The 15762-nt window shown below is 39.3% G+C and overlaps 1 long non-coding RNA gene across 1 annotated transcript in view; it reads right to left on the bottom strand.

The window, feature by feature from the left end:
* Positions 1–9592: 9592 nt before the first annotated feature.
* Positions 9593–15762, bottom strand: part of LOC138683750 (uncharacterized) — a 29289-nt gene continuing 23119 nt past the window's right edge. Inside the window, exon 3 of the long non-coding RNA XR_011323180.1 lies at positions 9593–11946. This is a non-coding gene — a long non-coding RNA (uncharacterized lncRNA). The remainder of the gene's footprint in view (positions 11947–15762) is intronic.

Genomic DNA, 15762 nt, shown 5'->3' with positions numbered 1-15762 from the left:
TGCTTGATCCCATCATCCAGATCACTTATGAAGATATTAAACAGCGTTGGGGCCAACATCGATGCCGGGGGGACCCCACTTGTGACAGGTTGCCAGCTTGAACAGGAGCTATTCACCGTCACCCTCGGGGTGTGGCGTGTCAGCCAGTTGCCCACCCACCGCACCAACCACTCCTCTAGACTCTAGCGCACCAGTTTCTCTAGGAGGAGGCTGTGGGAAACTGTATCGAAAGCCTTGGAGAAATCCAGACAGCGTCCACTGCTTGCCCCACATGAACTGAGCAGGATTGAAGGAGCAAGAGTCACAGTTTGGACATTACAAGCAGCTGAGGAGATCTAGGCTTACAGAAAATATTCACCTTTCACCTAGAAGAGACTAAGAGGTAGTTTATTCTGATGTGATGACCAAACATCTGCTTAATGCCTTATGTGCATCTTTTCTATCAACAGGTAAGCAGAGAAAATAAGACTTGGAATTTTCAAGCATCTTCATGGGTGCTTACTTGTCACTACATTTTTAGGAAATACTTAATCTCTCCCTGGGTTCAAATTACAGCTTTGTATGGTTGAAGGAACTGTTCAAGGAAGCTCAAAAGCAGTCATGACCAATCACCTTCAAAAAATAGCAGAAACCAGACATTTTACATCATCTTTGCACAGATTCAGGCAGAAAGACCTCTTTCTTGGGAATCCAGAAGACCAAGTCCATAAGTCCAAAGACCTCCATCTTGGGAATCCATAACTTCAGTTAGGTTCTGGAATAAGCCAGTTGTCTCGTTAACAAGCTCAACTTAAAAGACTCAGTAGAAATCACATAACGTGCCAGCTTATACTGGACTCATTTGCTCTGCGTGATCACTGAGCAGCATATGCTAGAAGGCATAAGGCAAATTTAAAAAAGTACAACCAAAAAAGCTAAAAGTCCTCCAGAGCTGATACTCCAGGGGAATGCGGAGGACAAAATGGATAAGATAAGCAGGACTTTCACAAGTCAATGAATAAGTACCATACAGGCGAACTGGAAAGAAATACAATACAACATAACTGAAGTCTCTGAAGGTCTTGATAGTCTTGTTAGTTGTGAGTTAATTTGAGTAGAAGACACTACTTCTGAAACTTTTGTAATACAGAAGAGTGTGGAGTACTGCATTCCACCTAAAAACACAGAAAGCACAGGAATGTATTTAAAGACAGCACATACAACATGGTGGCAAGTAGTCCACAGCAGAAAAGCCAGTCTCCAGCCAGGCTGGACTTAAATTGTGCTCTGCAACAAAAATCACTCGGAGATACAGGCTCCCAGACAGTACAGAATAGCAGCTAACAGAGAGATCCAAAATTGTAAAGCAAAGGGAGATTCCTGGTCCAGAAAGCAACTTAAAAGTAAGTTTCACTAAGCAAAGCCTAAGTGTATTTATTGTGAATCAGAGTCACAGACCCATGTACTTTTGTAGTATAGCAGAATAATAAAATCTGGAGGAAATACTTTCTTATAAGTTGCATAATTATTGTAAATATAGAAAAAGTGTGCTGTGCTGGGTGTTATTCATATGCGTAACACATGCCTAACCATCACAACCATTTGAGGATGAAAAAAGCTGCAAAATCTTCATGAAGTTTTTCTTGCAGGAATACATGCATGAAGGTTTACTTCCTGCTCTGTCTATGATACTTTTCATACATAATTTCTCACCCTGAAGACTACACAGTGTTGATGGAAAATTAGTAATAAATGTACAGTACATTTGTGGATTATGTTTTGTTGTCCACAAATACTTTTTTTTTTCTCCTACTGGCATTCTTTAGTTCAACTTCTTTAACTTTACAGGGTTATGGAGATATGAAGACTGAGTATGTTGCAGGAAAATATGGAGAATGGGTGCATTACCAAAATTAATTCCAACAGCACACAAGTAGTATTTTCAGTTTTCCTGTTGCTGCTGTAGTTAAAGTAGTGATGGCAAACACACAGTTATAATTTTGCAGGTGAAATACATAAAAGAACACTTCAATTTGTCTCAAAGTTGTAATAGTGGACCAAAGCTGTAAGGAATATAGCCCATCTGATGGATTAAAGTTTTGACAATACCACAGGACATCTGGGATGGAGAACCAGTTAGACATCAAGGAACTTTTTCCACTAAAATAAATCGTTCTGTTTATTTACCAACAACTAAAATTACAATATGCGGCAAACATATTGTAGTTCACTGTGTCACCAATATTTTTCAGTGTTCATATAAGGGATAAAGGTTAAATTCCTTATATTTTGAGCTGTAGTTCTGTTGCCAAATGTAAAATATTTAACCATTAAGGTAGTCATTATTCTCCTGCTGTTCTGGTCTGATTAATTCTTATAATATTAAACAGCAATTCATTTTATCCCTCCACATCACAAGTCCAGCTGAAGGAGATAAGTGGCTGATAAAAGATCTCTGAGAACAGTTATAAATTATTCACTTTAAAAGAATAATAAAGCAGCTATGCAGAGCTGAGTAAATCCTCCATATATTGCACATAACTTACTTAGAAACCTTCAGCAAATTACAATCAATAATCTTCACTGTCAAGCTGCTGTTCCCCAAACTTTTGCACAGAAACTTACCTCTGAAATGCAAATGTTTAATTAGTTTTTAATGGTGAGGTTTATTTTTACTAAATCTGGTCATCTGTCTCGATTATTTTCTCCATTTTTTATAGTTAACAAGTAATTGCCATTTCAGGAGCTTTCTTTCTCCTTTCCTCTGTTTTGTATTTCCCTCTTTGAAAGGCAAACGCCAGTAAAAAAGGTCAGCACACGTCACCTGAATAGCAACCCACTATAGGCACCCACCCTCAGTCATTTCCTCTTGGGATAGATATTCCAAGTCGGAGAGCTCAAGTATGAAGGAGGAAACTGGTATTCAGCTGGGTCTGTGGGACATTGTTTAAATATATGCATGAGTGAAAAGCAATGTATCTTGCTTTATTTTGATGTAAATAACTGATGGCAGGAAATGGGAACTGTTGGCATAGTACGAATTTAGATATTTTATGGCTCTTAGATCTGAGCTGTGATGCACATGCTGTCCTGGGGAAAAAAAAAAAAAAAAGAAAAAAACAACTTTGATAACTGAACAGCAATGGTCTCTGCATTTGGTTCTTATGCTGTGCTGAAAATATGATTCAAATTTAATAATAATACTACAGACCCTTTTTCATACTATGCATATTTGCCTCCTTTGAGTATCTCAGGACTGTGATACCTGTGAAAAGTTCACAAAAATTTATTAAATTATTTGTTTCTTTTCCCTAGGCCAGCAACTAACTGAAAAAGTTTGAAGCAATGTAATTTCTTTCTCCCATTAAATTTGGTCCAAATAGTAAAAATATTGCAGCGCTGCTCATTGAATTGTTCTCTAACACACAGTAGTTCATCATCAGGCCAATATACTGTCATTGCCTATGTTCAAGTAATCATGAAATTTAATTTTCAGTGATGCAAACATTACTTGTGGTACATGGCACTATCTCCTAAACCTAGAGTCTCAGATCAGAGAGTTACAAAGTTTTCTCCAATCTCTACATCACCTTCCTGTTGCATGACTGTCTGAGTGAATTTGTTTTTAACCCACTGGTAGCAGTAGCCTGGGCAGGCTAATAGGAGAGCTTTCTGCCATGAGGACAGCTTAGATGCTCCTGGGCCCAGCGGAAGCAGCAGATAATTTGGAGGACTGTGATTTATTTGAAAGCCTCTGGTTCTTTTGGACCTGTGCAGCCGTTTTCACCTGTTACTGCCAACTAGGACTTTGCAGTCTTTATAACACATGAAGCCCCCTTGTCAATTGCTCAGATACCACGGCAACCAGGATGGATAGGTAGACTCTAGGAGTAGAGTATTGTTAGAGGGGGAATGTGGGAGATGAGCAGGCTACATCACACCAAGGCTCTTGGCCCTACTATAGCTATCCTATGTCCTTTCTGAGCAATAAATGAGTACCATATGAACCCTCCTCCTGAAAGAAAAACAAAAGATCTGATGGTGAAACTTACATGGGTGAGCATATAAGCATTAGTTGCCAAACCAAATGATAAAAGGTTTCAAGGTTACACTAGCTAAACTGAGTCATTTAATTTATGAATTCTAAAATACCAAATTTTCTTCCAAGCCCGAGAAAGCAATGCCAAAGGAATGGGATGCCCTTTTTCACCACACTTCTGAATTATCTCAATATACAGCCAGTTAGAATCTGTGGTAACAGTGAGTAATTGGACCCCACATCTTCCACAACAACTGCAAGCATCTAATGACTACCAAACGCTGCACTCTGGAGCCTGGGTAAAGAAAGCACATGTGCCTTGTAGAGAAGCAGTCCTGTTCAGACCAGCTGCCACGCAGGCAAATGATCCCCGGAGAAGCAGGCTGTGGTAGAGGAACTGTCAAACACCTGAAAATGGTTGCTAACATTAATGACAGCAGGACATTGTTCTGTCTCCAGTGGCAACCATTGCTGTGATTGCAGGAGCCAACTCACCCATGATGGCAAAGAGTTCAAAGAAAGCAAATGGGAGACCAAGCACTTGACTCTTTATGATTAAGTGGTCCCATTCTTTAAGAGAACATTATTACAGTGTCACACTCAGTGACAGATCTGGCTTAGTCCCTCAGTACACAATTAACATTTGCTGAAAATTTGAGAAAAACAACTGTTAATGGGGAAACACACCATAATTAGCAATTGCTTGCAAAGGTTGTAATTTAGATACCAAACTGGAGCCAGGGAAAATCTGTAATGGAGCAATGAACTGACACAGTTTAGCAGATCCTATGTCTATTTTGTGCATTAGGAAGGAAGAATTACTGTGCCATTTGTCATAAATGAGCACCATATAGAAGAAGATCACTTTCCTTTCACATCAAGCTTGGTTAAGAGACAATCAGAATTTAGCTATCAATAGATACATGTGATCCTCAGCACAATAGTCAGTTGCCATGGGGATGGGTTGTATAGAAAAGAAATTGCTTGTAAAAATGAGTTGGTGGCCAGTCTCATTAGAAAGATGTACTTTGTTTCGCACTTGCTCTCAATCTGACTGGACAAGCTGAAGAGGTTTGTGTCCCTAATAGCAGCAGTATGCGTGTGCTGGGCAGGGAGCTTTACTATGCTTGATTTCAAGAAGTCGAAAGCCTACCATCTGTTAAAGTTAGCAAAGTCCAAAAGGCAAGATCCCAAGCAGAGGCTGAAGAGGGGACAGTCTCCATTCTGCCACTCTTGGTGACAGAGCACACAGATCACTTCAGTTCCCTGGGGGTCTCTCGCTCGAGACCTGCACAAGCAGAATTGGAAGATAAACTTTCAGATTTGTTGTTCTTAAACAAAACAAGTTAAAACACCACCCTGCTGATGATTGTTTCTGGAGTTTTATACTTCATTGACTGACTGGTGCTCCTACACTACAGCCAATTAATTATTAACCTTGAGAAGCATGCACTCAGAAGGAATTTTTGATGGATAATTTTGTTTGCAAAGAATGAATGGGTGATGAAGCTGGACTTGCTGCTTTAAACAGTGATTGTTCAAGTGGAAAATTTAAACAGTATAACTGTTTGTGAGGAAACTGATTAAAACATCTTTTTGAAAACAAGTTGTGTAATTTCTGGATTCCAAAACTGGTGACACTTTTAAGGGGTCTTACTGTCAGAGGGTTGTTTCCCACCTCTAACTTTTTCATCTTTCTCCAGCTGAGCACTCCAAAAACAAAGTTAGGGAGTAAATTCAATCCCATTGTCATAGTGAAGAAAATTGGGCTTTTAAACACTGTTCTTACAAAAGAATGTCTAAGAAGACGTTCATTGTCCTTGTGTTCTGTATAGTGTTATGTGAGTTGCAGAATAAACATTTGCTCCTTGCCCTTTTCATCATTTCTCTTTTAATGCAACAATCATAATAAACACAGAGAACATTTTATGAGGGTTTCTGATATATAACATTTAATATCCACAAACATGTTATCACAAAGCAGTTTATGGAGCAATGCACAATGTTGTTGAAGTGCAGTGACTTGCAAGTATACATGCCAGCCCTATAGTGAAAAGAGCAAGGCTACCGTGAATTCTTATACTACTGGCATTTAAACTGCAGTGATTTACTGAGTGAAGGTGTATTAGTCAGGGCACCGAGACCATGCTCCTTTCCTTTGTTGAGTCATCTCATGGGACCTTTCAGATCCTTTACATGAACATATCAATAAGAAAGAAGCAAGGAGATTAAACATCTGTCTTTATGCTTCTTCCTCTCAGGTATTCAGTTGTTTCCTGAGAAGATGAGAATGAAAGTCCCATACAGTAGGTATCTTGCAAAGGGATAGTAAGATAAGGGAATTGAAATGTCACAAGAGGAAAAAAACATTAATTTTCTTCAACCGTTAAATATCCCCAAATGCTATTCAGTTAATTGGGTACCAGTGATTCTCAGTGCCACACAGAAATGTGTTCTTTGTAAGTTTCACAGTGAAGCAGTATGACATAGAAACAAGATTAAAATTTTTCCAATGCAAATGATGAAACAGGCAAAGCATGACCCTTTATGGAACATTACGCCTCAATTTCTGCCATGCTGTATGGTGATGTGAAGAATTAAACTTCTAGTTGTGATTTTGGAGCTAATCTTTATCTTTGTATACATGCACAGACAGAAAAGAAAATAAGCTTTCTGGCAATATCCCAGAGATAAAGAAAATTAAGGGACACCAATGATATGAATTTTGCACTACGGAACAGCTACTCTAAAAATTGCTTTACCCACCTTCCTCCATTTCCTGCAAATACTGTCCACCAGACTAATACTCCTTCTCCAGCGTTAGCAGCAGAGGAAAGCTTATGTGATGTTGGCTGCATGTAGAGAGAGACTGAAAAAGAGGAAGAGTATAGCTGGATAGGAGTCATATAAAGAAATACAGCTAAGCAGACAAGATATCCTAGATTAGAGTTGAGGTCTCAGGGATTCGACTTGAGTTGCTAAGCTCCCTTTACAAATCTATTCTTAAAATTATTAGCTACACTCACTGAAGTTCAACAGTGACAGGCTATGAAAACTGTAGAGGAAAATTAACTTTGCTTTGATGTTTAAACATGAACCTAACAACAGAGCTGCAACCAGATCCCTTAGTTGTAAGGAACAAATTCCAAGTATGAGATGAAAACAAGCTTCAGTGACCCAGGGGAATTTGTATATTCCCAGTTCACATCCATATTTTGTGACCTGTGTCTGTCTCTGTTCATGACTGGCCAACATCATGAAGATGTGGAATGGAGATGTGCTGAATTTGGCCTTTTATGATAATGACTTCTGCTGATAAGCACCCTGCTTCTCTTCTCAGATTATTTCCAAAGGCAATGAAAAGGTTCAAAGCCTTGCATTATTGAACTTTAATTAGGAGACTAGTTTGCATACATTTTAAATGTTAATCACTGTTCAGTGAGCTGGTGAACTTTGATGGGTCACAACCTGTTCACCACTGGAATAGCTTGTAGCTCTCACTGCCTGTTGGCATTGATGCCAGAAGCCAAACAGGGTAGGACATGTTTGGACAGCATAGAATCCTCTTCAGAAATGTAGGTTCATTACAGAAGTAAAGGTATTAAGCAGAGAATTTGAGCTGATTCAAAAATTACTTCTTTCTGAACTGTGCCTTGGTGTCTACGTTTCTTCAGGCGTTATCGACTGGCTATAATTTCAGATACTAGTTCTAAATTGGTCAGTTGCAGCAGACAAATTGAACAGAAATTATATTTATCATGCTATGCTTACAATGAATAGCAATGTGCTAAACAGATATTGCAACTCAAGTTATGGAGTAAAAACTGAAGAAATTCAGTATAACAATTCACCTGGAGCTTCAGTTGTTCTCACCTGTTTTTATATTAAAAAAAATAGAATAGGATTTTGAAGGACATGTTTCTGCATTTCGATGCAGCCAGGCTGATGAGGAAGGACAAACACTTGGAAAGTGCAGTTACACAAGGTGCTTGAAGGTAGAAATTATTTCCTTAAAGTGTTTAATCATGCTTTCCAAAACCACTTCCTCTGGTGACCTAATCACATAAATCATAGCAAAAGGTTAAAGACATAGTTCAATTGCACCAAATTATATGTGATAGTTTCTCTGAAATGGATTACTTTCCATTAAAGAGTGAACTCATCCTATGAAATAACCATATTCTTTGCATGGCCTCTGGACTGAAAGCTGGTACTTTGTCACACACTTCCATGGATCGACTTTTTGCCTCCTTAAAACTCTGCTACATGGGAAAATATCAAACAATCATATAGCCACTTTGTTCTAGAAAGTAATCACTTAACTACTGCCTTACTCCATGCAATGAAAATGTTAAGTGTGACTTATGATTTCTGCAGAATTTCCTTGAAACTCTGCTTGTTTTACAGCCGGGGAAACCAAAGCATAGAAGTACAATGGGAAAGCATGGAGCTGGGAGATGTCCTACTCATAGACATATGCACTGCACTATCTTCTTCCACCCGTCCCTCAGAAAAGATGTTCTATTCCAAACTTCTCACTCTTATGTATTTATTTTGGGTGACATCAATGTTTTGCTTGATTAAAGTTTGGAGAGCTAAAGCCACCGTGCTTCCAAGGAACTGGTGAAAGCCAGCCACCATGTTGTGCTGGCTGTAGAGGATACTAAACAAGCGTCGGTTCAACTGCCCTTTCTGAAAGCCAAAAAAAGTGCCCTGCCCAGTGAGTAATCAAAGAAGAGAAAGATGCCGTTCATTTAAAAGTTGATCGTGCAGTAAGAAACAAGGGGAAACAGTAAGCCAGAGCTAGCAAAGGTGTTACACTGCTCCTAATGGCAGCAACAACATAAGCCTGAAGAAGCTTTCATTGCATACATATTAGAAGATATGGTACACTAGCCAAAGGTTTTGGCAGCTGTAGAGTAGATGACAGGCACACAAAAGGTGGCAGAAATTGTGTGATGTTGTGGCAGAAATATATCAGCTAGATGGATCTTCATATGATCATCCCCAAGAATGACTTAACAATCTTAATATTCAAAATATAATCTTTAGATTTAAGGGTCAGTATTCAGTCCAAGAAAACTGGAGAGGGTTCATACCTCTGATAAATGCTCTAATTTCAAGTTCTCCTCTCATGAGGTAAACAGCATTTTATCAGTTCACATAATGGTGTACACTTTAAAAAACATATCCTTTAAAATGTATGCCTTAAGGAAGTCCAGGTACCTTAATGTAGACTTTAAACAAACAAGGCCAGTTTAAGACATTAGTGAGGCATTTGAACTAATATTCTTTTATAACAAACTTCCCTAAATTTCCACACCATAAATTACTATGTAAAAAGATCCTAGGCCAATCTTTCTGAAAAATGAGTACCAGATAGCTGCAATATATAGGAAAAAACCACTCACACAACCACTATGTTTTCAGGCCCAATTGCAGCTGAAATTTTTGCCATCCAAACAACACAGAGAGGCTCCAGTACATGTGAAAATCAAGCCAACACACTGGCAGGCAACCAGTTCTCTGCTGGTAGCCTGGTAATTACAAAGTAGTTTCAGTAGAATATCGTAATTCTTAACAGTTAATTAGGACTTTATAATGTAGCTTTGATAGCACTACTTGAACTTAATTATGAAAGAGGTAACAGTCTTGTCCCCACTGTAAAGAGAGTAAATACATCATTACAGAGGAAATCATATTAAGAAATAAAATAAATTTCATTTAATTGTCATGCAGGTAGTAAAATTAATACCAAAGGCAACAAAGGTCATACAAAATTAATAAGATTTTTAAAAGTCATCACATCTAGTAAGATATGTGAACTGTCCACAGCTGGAAATACGCTAGTCTTAGGAAAAAAACCTGAGCAGAACAAAAGACAATTGTGTAGTACCCATCAGAATTTCAGGATTTATGTGAATTTGCACATCTGTGTGTATACAGGTAGGCACAGGCACAGTAGGGCTTATCAACATCCTGAGCCAGTGCTGAAGACTATCCCTCTTGAACTTGAGTAAGCAAGGTGGTCACAAAATGTGCAACCTTTCCATGTCTGCAACTCTGAACATGGTCTTGCTGATTCCTCAGGGGAAACTGAAAGGGGAAAGGGAAGGGAAAGAAAGAAAGGGAAAGGGAAGGGAAAGAGAAGAAAGGGAAAAGATCTCAGTCCCAAAGTAGGCAGAGCAGAGGTTTGAACCAGGTCTCCAAGGCAGTGTCTTAGCCCTGAAGTGGCAGGTTTAAGTGCTGAAAAACAGACATTTTGGTAAAATTCCATGTACTTGAAAGATTTTGAAGTCTTAGGTTTTGACTAGGGGGGGCAGGTAAAGATGCCTGGAGCAGACTTCTATTGAACTCTGAGCAGTTTTAAAGTTGACTTTCTCTCATTCTGTTGTCAGAGCTAATGGATTTGGCAGTCTTTTCATGCTAGTAAAAGTCAGGATTTGATTCACTTTCAATGCACAACAACCATGCCAAAGAAATGTCAATAGAAGCGTGCCTCTGGGTAAGGTGGCAAATATGTCTTTCCCTTCTCTGTTCAACATCTTCCAGCATAACTACAACAAGCAAAGTTAATGACTTACAAGTTTCATTTTATTTTGATACAGATATCCTCTTTGAGGTCTTTCTGCTTCATTCTTGGCATTTTCAGTGGCATTCTCATATAGTGTCTATTAAATACATGCACATCTTTTAAAAGATAGAGCAGTCAACGTCCACTGAAGGCAGTTCTGCTGTTTTGCCTGGCTGGGGGGCTACTTCTGCATGTACTGTTCGTTGCCTATAGACAGACTCACCTTCTAACACATGCTTTAATACCTCCAGTGATCCACATCATCTTCCAAGAGGGTTTCCAATTATAGCAAACACTTTTGACATAACTTCTGTATGGGCATGTTTTGGCTGTAGATTTATTTCTTTAAGTGTCAAGAGATGTACTCGAATACAAGAAAGCATGTTGGAACTGGTGGTAACATCACTACAAATGTTATTTCTGGAGATGAGTTTCCTGCAGCATTACACAAACTGTACAGATAAGCCATGTTTCCTTCATGGCTATGCCTTATGGCATGAACTTGACCAACTTGAAGGTGGGGAATAGGCCATTCAAACAGATGCCTGCAAGTGTGGGTAGCAAAGAGATCACGAGCAAGTAGATGCCTCATAAGCAGTTAAAAGTAAAATTTGCATCCGTTGATATCTCTGCGTCTGAACATCCTGATCCTTATGGTCCCTAATTAAAAGATGGCCTCCCCACAAGTATTTAAACTGGGCTGCTTGATCTTAAAAAACAAATAACCTCTTCCATGCTCATTTGAAGAAAAGTTTATCCAACCTCAGTCAGGAAGAGCAACTTGAATACAGGCTCCTATTCTGACATTTCTGTACATACTAACCAAATCAAACCATTGTACCTTCTTTTCAGTTTAGCTGAGCAGGCTCCAGAACACCTAACTAGGTTTTGTGGCTCAGCACATGGAGAAAACACGGGCAAGATTTGCTTAGAGAGCACTCTTGGCTGATTGTTGACATTAAAATTCAGCATAGTGTCAACATTAAGATATGACAGACAACATTTTGAGTACTGCTAGCCCAGAGTCTTGGACTCAAACTAGCCAGCTGCAAGCCTCTGCAACACAGTAAGTGCACCACAGCCAGATGCACTGAATCCTGGCCCTAGTAAAACAATATGACACTGTGATGATTTCAGTGAGTGCTGAATTTCTCAGCTGAGTTCAGATATTTTAAGATTACGTTTGAATCTGGAATTTCCCATATTCACAGCCATTCAGGCGCAGCTGAGCAGAGTAGAGATCACTTTTCAGAGAAAGACCTTTTCCTCACTGGTTGATGAGACAGGATTTTTCAGTGGCAGTATGACAGTGGAGAGCCTCAGACAGGTCACTCTGATAGGTTGACAACTGGTACTGTAAAAAAGTAATAATACAGAAAGCTGTAAATATTGCATTTGATCTAACTATAGCTGCCTTTGCATAATGGTTACAACTCTGATCTTGCCCTCCATTTCAAGTAGAAAAATGTAAAATACCAGTGCATAGTGAGCAGCCAGGCTTCCCCATTGACATTGTACATCTGAAGTATTTGCACAGCCTTTGCAGACAAACCTGCACTCACATTTTTTTGCAGATAAATATGGACTCATTACGCTCCAATATTGTTAGGCCCTTAAAACACTGTGTTTAAGGTAATGCAGAAAATCCTGCCAAGAACACCATATCAAGCTAATGAAGTGGCACGGCTTTCAAACTGGTGTTTGTTCCTATTAGTTGGCTTTGAATGTAACCACAGAGAGAGCAAAAGAAACTGCAACTTCCAGGAACGGAGATTGCTGGCAGCTCACAGCAAGCATGACTAATGGGCACACCTTCACTTTTTAAACAGAACTTAAACAAGCCAATGGGGCAGAAGCTGTCGTTCCACACCATGTACACTCCCGTGATTACCAGTGAGAGTCTCTTCATTTCATTCAGAGCCTCCCTCCCCAACTAAAAGCTTTTGAGCTTCCAGAACATTAAAGGAGACAACCTGAAAATTTGACTAAACACGCTTTTTTCTGAACAGCCTCACGTTCCTCTACCCCTATTTCAAAGTGAAGCAAGCAGATAGTGACAAGCACAATATGCACCCTGCACACTTCTCTTAAGGCAATTATAATGTCAAGAAGGGACAAAATGAATCTCAGAAAAGACGATTCAGAAGGAGATCAATGGTAGGTAGTTAGCTACCTACACTCTGTGCTATGTTATGCTGCCTGGCCTTTTTTTCGTGCTTTCAGTGTAGTGTTTCTGTAGGTGTGGCTCAGGCAATAGCTTAAAGAGGAGGGCCCTGTTACTGGAACCCTTTTCATTGTAATTCCCTCTGCTCCATTTACATGTGAGTAAATTTCTCTGAATATTGGAGAAGTACTTCACAGCCCCACACGATCTGCAGGAAGGGCTCAAGGATTCAGAATTCACATGCACTCAAGCTGAGAGACACACACCTGTGCACTCACATACCCCAGTCATGCAACAGGAGAATGCGATTCCTCCACCTGTACAGCTCTATTCCTGTATTGTCAGGTCCTTCATTCTAATCTTCCAGTGTAAATGCAACTTTCAGCCATGCCAGTGGCACCATAACCCTCCGGAGCAGGAGAGTTGGCCCTAAATGGGTCATGTTCCCTTCAAAACAAAAGGAAGGAGAGGTCTGTACTTTGCTCACCTCTCTGTCAAGTCCTTGCTCATCAGTTTTGCCTGAAGGGGTAATTCTCCAGACCCACCAACCTCAACGGCACTGGCAGAAGAATATAATTTTTGACTGTTCGCCCATGACTATGTTGCCATTTTGGGGTGGGGAATGGACCCTACCAGGCTTCCGTACGTCAGGCAGAGTGCCCAGAAATGGCCACTGCACATACAGGAGCTCTTCTGCACACGTGATATTCTGCTCTAACCTACTGCTTATCTGTACGCATTATGGTATATATACCCACAAAAGGTCCAGGGTGCTCTGGGTTCACCGACCAAACTGGACAAGGCCTTATAGGGATTCACACATATGCACTGATACTAGTCTATCAGTCATGTATGTGCCCATTCACTAGGTCCAGTAATGGCAATATACATAGCCTATTCCTTTCAAATCAGGTAGCTGGGACTGGTTTTTACACTTTGTGTACAAAACTATGAGGCACTCAAAATCTAAAAACACAAAAGCTACAGAAGTAGTATGCAAAATCTGGCACAACAGGAGAAAGGAGTTCTTGGGAGAATTGTTTGTGGGAATAACTACCTGAGGAAGCATTTAGTATATCACTTCAAGTTCTGCCAACCTCAGTTTTGTAATACAGTGAGCATTTTGTACTACATCCTCTCTGCTGCTGTCTTATCTTATGCTTGGCTTGCAAACCCTTCACCACAGAATTTTTTCTTTTTGTGTTGAGTCATCATAACACCTAACACAAGTATAGATGTTTACTAAGCTGGAAGGACTCTTATCTGTTGTAACACTAAGTGACAATTTGTTGTTAGGTCTAATACATGCTGAACCTCAAAACAAAGTGCATCCCTATGTGTTACTCCAGTTCTCCACTGATTTATAGCAGCATAAAGCTAGAGTCAGCTTGAAAACACCAGACCCATTTATATCACCTCAGGAAATGAGGTTTAAGACAATGCTTCATACCTCTCCCAGTGCTGCCTGGCTTGGTGGTTCAGCACGTTGGGTAAGATTTTTATTCCCATATCTCTGTTGTGGTTACACCTGAAACACTTTTTTTCTTCATTATATGTGTCTGTCAGCTCTACCGCTCATGCTACAATGCAGCTGACATGATATTCACTATGATGCAGGGGAGCAGGAAAAAAAAATCTGTGTATCTGTTAAATCATCACAATAGGTCTTAATCAGGTCACCACCTCATCGAGCAAATACTCATCTTCAGCACTGATGGACTGTAATGGAGGGTAAGGCCACTTAGCACTAATTTGAAGTACTTGATAGATGGAAGGACTGGACCCTACATGCTCCATCCTACTGCAGGAGTCAAGGAGACTTTATGTCATTAAATACAGTGGGAGCTGAACCAAACTCCAAACAACCCCTCCAAGGTCATCCAGAACTGGAAATCACTTCTTTCACATCTCCACCTCAAACTGTAACTGACTTCAAAAAAAACAAGTTTGAAATCTAGTGAAAAAAACCCTAAATAAGTGAATTTAAATCAAAGGACTGTAACAACTGAAACATATGGGGATAAAATGGGTCAAAAGATAACCCACGTAACACAGCTTGCTTCTACACTACCCAGAGGAATTCAACAAAATGTTTGCCTGTTGGAGATACACAGTTGCTAATATTAGAGTGGGTGTGACAATAAGTATGAACATCATTTTTTAAATCATTACGTGCTGCTTCAGAAAGTAATACTTTCTACTCAGTAGAGGGTAATAATTTAATTACAAAAGAGGTGTGTGCTCTTCTTATTCCAAAATGTTACATTTTATTACATTCTAAAAAGAAAGACATTACCCTATAGGTATACCCTAGTCTCCAAAGAAGAATGTCATGCCAACTCATTCTTCCTGGTGTTATTAGGTTAGGAGATAGCTTCCAGGTGAATGACATCCACCTATAATGATCACATTAAGGCAGAACTCCTTAATTAAAGATGAGGTCTGGTGTTAGTTGAATAACCTGTGTCATTTCTTTAACAAGAGAAAGGCCACTTCTACTAAAAGAAGAAAAAACATACATGCCATATTCTTATATAAGCATAAATCAGAATAGCTCCACTGGTATCCAATAGAGTATAACTATTTCTAATAAAAATATGCACCAAAACATAGAATAGCCTTGTATGACCACAGTTTCTACCTGCTGCATTGAAAGTATTTTGTCTGTGTAAAACATAACTAATTTTCAACTTGTGATGTTGGAAAAGACTTCCCTAGACTATTTTTTTTAAAAGCAGGGACCAATTTGCCGATTTGCACAAGAATTTAGACTTTCAATTGTATGAGAGACAGGTTTTTTTAATTTTGCCCCTAGTTTCCTTCAATGAATATTAGTAACGTAAACATGTTTTCTGACTCATTTTAAACTATATCAGCACACATTTTGTCCCACAGAGATCCTGACTTAAATATCTTTATTGGTCTATAGATAAATAACACTCATAGACAAATTCAAAGCCAATTTCATGTTTAGTTAGTTTCTCTGTAGGTAAGAAATGAATTTGG

Source organism: Haliaeetus albicilla, chromosome Z (assembly GCF_947461875.1).
Source record: "Haliaeetus albicilla chromosome Z, bHalAlb1.1, whole genome shotgun sequence".
NCBI lineage: Eukaryota > Metazoa > Chordata > Aves > Accipitriformes > Accipitridae > Haliaeetus > Haliaeetus albicilla.
Note: the sequence above shows the minus strand (reverse complement) of the source record. Positions and strands in the feature narration are given on the sequence as shown.